Below are 4503 nucleotides of genomic sequence, written 5' to 3' on the forward strand. Positions count from 1 at the left end.
GTTGGAGTATCCTGTTCATCAAAAGCTTCCTGAATTTGTGGTTCAATGAACCCTTCCTCTTTGCAACTCTCTGTGTCATTGGAGTGTGATCTCCCTTGATTGACTTTCTCCCTTTCTTGTTCTTCTGATTCCTCCCTTGGGTTTGCCATGGTATCACTAGAAGAATTGTGGGTAGGGATTTGCTTTGATAGATATCCAATTTGTGCTTCTAGCTTTTGAATGGCAGCACCTTGATTTTGTAAGTTGGATATCACTTCTTCCTTAAAGCCTTTCAAATCGGCCACATCTCTGCCCATAGTTGCAAGCATTCCTTCTATCCTGTTTAATTGATCTTGAAATTGTTGGTTCGGATTGGGTTGATGAGGTTGATTATCTTGGCTGTGATATGGTGGTTGGGAGTATGTGTTTTGTGTGGCTTGGTATGATCTTTGGTTGGAGTTTTGGTATGTCGAATTGTTATGTTGGTTGTGGTTGTAAGGTTTGTGGTTTTGTGGTTGGGTTTGTTGGTTCCCCCACCCAAAGTTTGGGTGATTTTTCCATCCTGGGTTGTAAGTGTTGGAGTGTGGATCATATGATTGCCTTTGTTGGTTTCCCACATAGTTGGCCTCTTCCCAATCACCTCCTTCAATGCTTACTTCCTCTTGATCTTGTGTGTGTGTATTGCAGCCACTTGCTTTGTTTCTAATTGCCTGGTAAGCTCTGCTAGTTGCTTGGCAAACACCTTGTTTTGGGCTAGAATTGTATCAACATGATTCAGCTCCATGACTCCCTTAGTGTTGTGCCTTTCTGATGCATAGTAGTACTCATTCTCAGCCACTGTCTCAATCACTTCAATGGCCTCTTCCACAGTCTTTTTCCTGTTCAATGAACCTCCTGATGAATGGTCTACAGCCTTCCTTGATTCATAAGAGAGTCCATCATAGAAAATATGCAATTGCACCCAATCATGGAACATGTCTGGTGGGCATTTCCTTGTCAAGTCCTTGAATCTCTCCCATGCCTCGTAGAGAGTTTCACCATCTTGTTGTCTAAAAGTCTGAACCTCAGATCGAAGCCTATTGACCTTTTGTGGGGGGTAGAAACGTGCCAGAAACTTACTTTCCACCTCATCCCATGTTGTTAGACTCCCCCTTGGGAATGATTCCAGCCACTTAGCTACTTTGTCCCTAAGTGAAAATGGGAACAAAAGCAGTTTATAGGCATCATCCTGGACTCCATTGGACTTCACAGTGTCACAAATTCTCAGGAATTTTGTGAGATGTTGGTTTGGGTCTTCATTAGCACTTCCACCAAATGAACAATGATTCTCCACAAGTGATATTAGCTGTGGTTTGAGTTCAAAATTGTTGGCCTGAATGGGTGGTTTCTGGATGCTGCTACCACAATTCCCAGAGGTTGGGTTTATGTATGAACTAAGAACCCTCCTCTCAGGAATGGCATTGTTTCCATCAGCTCTCTCATGGTTGTGAACTTCTCTATCCATGTTGAGATCTAAAGCTTCCTCAAAATTGTCCTCAGATTCTCCTTCAGATTCCTCTTCTCCCACTACTCTCTTCCCTCTTGCTTCCCTTCTCAGTCTATGAAGGGTCCTCTCTGGTTCGGTATATGGAGGAGTTGATGTCTCTCCTCTCCTACCTGTCATACAAGAACACAGCACAGGCACAAACAAGTGAAATACTCTTGGTTAATGGAAGAGTATGGTTAGAGCAATTGAGGAATTAATTCAAACAGTTAGTGAGTCAGTGAGTTAGTTGCTTGAATTTAAAGGCATAAAGAAAGAAAGCATGTAACCGAGTGCAGAAATTAAAATTCAACAAGTAACTTGAACAGAATTAACAAAGCAAGAGAAATTGCTCAATCTAGTTAGCTTCCAATTGGAGAATTGTCAATCGAAAACCAATCCCCGGCAACGGCGCCATAAACTTGATGCGCATAAACTAGTTATGCTACGATTTAGGAAATTGCACGATCGGCAAAATTCCTTCCGGCAAGTGCACCGGTTATCGTCAAGTAAAAACTCACAATAGAGTGAGGTCGAATCCCACAAGGATTGGTTGAGTGAGCAATTCAGATTAGAAGTGTGTTCTAGTTGAGCGGAATCAAGATTTAGATGAGAATTGCGGAATGTAAAATTGGCGGGAAAAGTAAATGACAAGAAATTGAAATGGCGGAATCTTAAATTGCATGAATTAAAGAGCAGAAGCTAAATTGCTGAAATTAAAAGGGAATGGGGGTGATTGCATGAATTGAGTTGCAGAATGTAAAGAGAAAGTGGAAATCAGAAATGGGGAATTCATTGGGTATAGGAGATATTGAGATCTCCGAATCAAAACATGTTTATCTCTTCCTCAACCAATGCGTTCATTAAATTTTGCTTGGCAATCTTATATGATTGGATTCCAATCCCTTGGCTCACCAATTCTCTCTAAAAACAAACAAATTCCCAATCCCTTGGTTTAAATGTTCATAAGAAGAGATGATGCTCGATCACTGATTATACCACACAGCTTCATGAACCACAATTTGGTAGGATTACATGTCACAATATCCATCCAAACCCCAATCCAATTCACTGTGAGAAAGCTTCTCTAGCATGAATCCTCCATTCCTTTCCCAAGGTTCCGAAGGATTCCAATTATGGGTAGTTTCTTTCCCAAGACAACTACCCAATGGAATTAGAACGAGAAGCTTTCTAACAAAATTCAAGAGAAAAGATTGAAGAAGAAGATAAACTATTATTGATTCATTGAATTACAATAGAGCTCCCTAACCCAATGAAAGGGGGTTTAGTGAGTCATAGCTCTGAATTCAATTACAAAGATATGAAAACTAGCCAAATGAAAAGGTAAAAGTAAGTCCCTCTCAGGGGCTGGATTCCCCTTCAATCCCCCGTCCGTCTCAAATGCAGGAACTAAGGCCTTTAAATAGGCTCCCTAAATTACAAAATGAAAATGAAATTCAAAGCAAATTACAATCAAATGAAAATAAACTATTCTAGATGATTCTTGTGGCCTTGATTTGGTGTTGTTGATGGGCCTTGCTTGCTTGAAGGGTAGAGTGACATAATTGATCCAAAAAGGATAATGATCCATTAAACTACACTCAAACGTTGCACCCCCTTTCTTGAGTCGTCACTTTGTTCTCTTGTCAACCTTGCCAATTTGATGCCAAATATAGACTATTATACCTCGTTGGAAAGCTATGGATGTCAGCTTTCTAACGCAACTGGAAGCACCTCAATTAGATTTCTACAACTCGAGTTATACTCCATGGAAGGTGAAGAGGTCAGCTGGCCTGATTGCATGTTGGTACTATGCTCTTCTATGCACATTACGGGGCTGTTTTCTCCCTCAATTTTTAGTATCCACCATGCATGCCATATATGCTTGGAAAGCTCTAGATGTCTTCTTTCCAATGCATTTTGAATCACCTCATTTGGAGTTTTGTAGCTCAAGTTATTTATGTTTGAAGAAGGCATGGTCAAGCTGTTCCATATAACACGTTTAAGCTCCAGTTTAAGCTTAAACTGGAGCTTAAACGCTGGCACTCCCTGGAGGCACAAGCTCGAGCACGTTTAAGCTTCAGTTTAAGGTTAAACTGAAGCTTAAACGTGGAAATGAGAAAGCAACCCTGGAGGAGAAAAATAGTCGAACACGTTTAAGCTCCAGTTTAAGGTTAAACTGGAGCTTAAACGTGGAATGCTCCTGGTGCCTTTCTTACTTCTGGCGTTTAACCTCCAGTTTAAGGTTAAACTGGAGGTTAAACGTGGAAATGCTCCCCTGGTGAGATTCTCACTTCTGGCGTTTAACCTCCAGTTTAAGGTTAAACTGGAGGTGAAACTTCAATTCCAGCATTATATGGCTTGGTAGTTTAAGTTCCAGTTTAAGCTTAAACTGGAACTTAAACTCCACATGTGATATTCAAGCTTCCTTTATTGATTTTGTTGCTTCCTTGCCTAGCCTCATCTTCCCTGAAATCATCCAAACAATTGCATCAAAGTCTTGCAAAATTTCATGAGAAATCTTCCATTCATAGCATTCAAGTAATATAACTAAAAACTCATGGAATTTGCATCAAAATCTTCATGTTGAATGATTTAAGACAAGCATGACTATTTGGCCCAAATGATTACTTAAGGCTCAAGAAAATGCATAAAACAACTAAAAATAAAAGAAAAAGGCTAGTGAAACTAGCCTAAGATGCCTTGGCATCAGGGTTAATGCCAAATAACGAGAGTCTCAAGTACATGGTAGCTACAACATGCAAGTGAGAAAACAGTAGAAGCAAATGGCATATCAATAGTGCAAAAATTGCAACAAAGGGGAAGAGAGAGTGGGTCATGAAAGACAATATAAATTCATGTCAATGCAAAAGGAATACAGTATCATAAATGATTAGCATTGACTTAAATAATATTACCTAACAATTTAAAACAAGTCACGAAGCACCAAAATAATACCAAAAAAGATACAACAGTTGAATAAGAACATTTAACACCAACGG

At 39.8% G+C, this 4503-nt stretch overlaps 1 non-coding gene across 1 annotated transcript; it reads left to right on the forward strand.

The window, feature by feature from the left end:
- Window positions 1-953: 953 nt before the first annotated feature.
- Window positions 954-1057, forward strand: LOC112774625 (small nucleolar RNA R71). Its single transcript, XR_003189102.1, has one exon. It is a non-coding gene; the product is annotated as a small nucleolar RNA R71 (small nucleolar RNA).
- The last annotated feature ends 3446 nt before the right edge of the window (window positions 1058-4503 follow it).

This window comes from Arachis hypogaea, chromosome 18, assembly GCF_003086295.3.
Source record: "Arachis hypogaea cultivar Tifrunner chromosome 18, arahy.Tifrunner.gnm2.J5K5, whole genome shotgun sequence".
Lineage (NCBI taxonomy): Eukaryota > Viridiplantae > Streptophyta > Magnoliopsida > Fabales > Fabaceae > Arachis > Arachis hypogaea.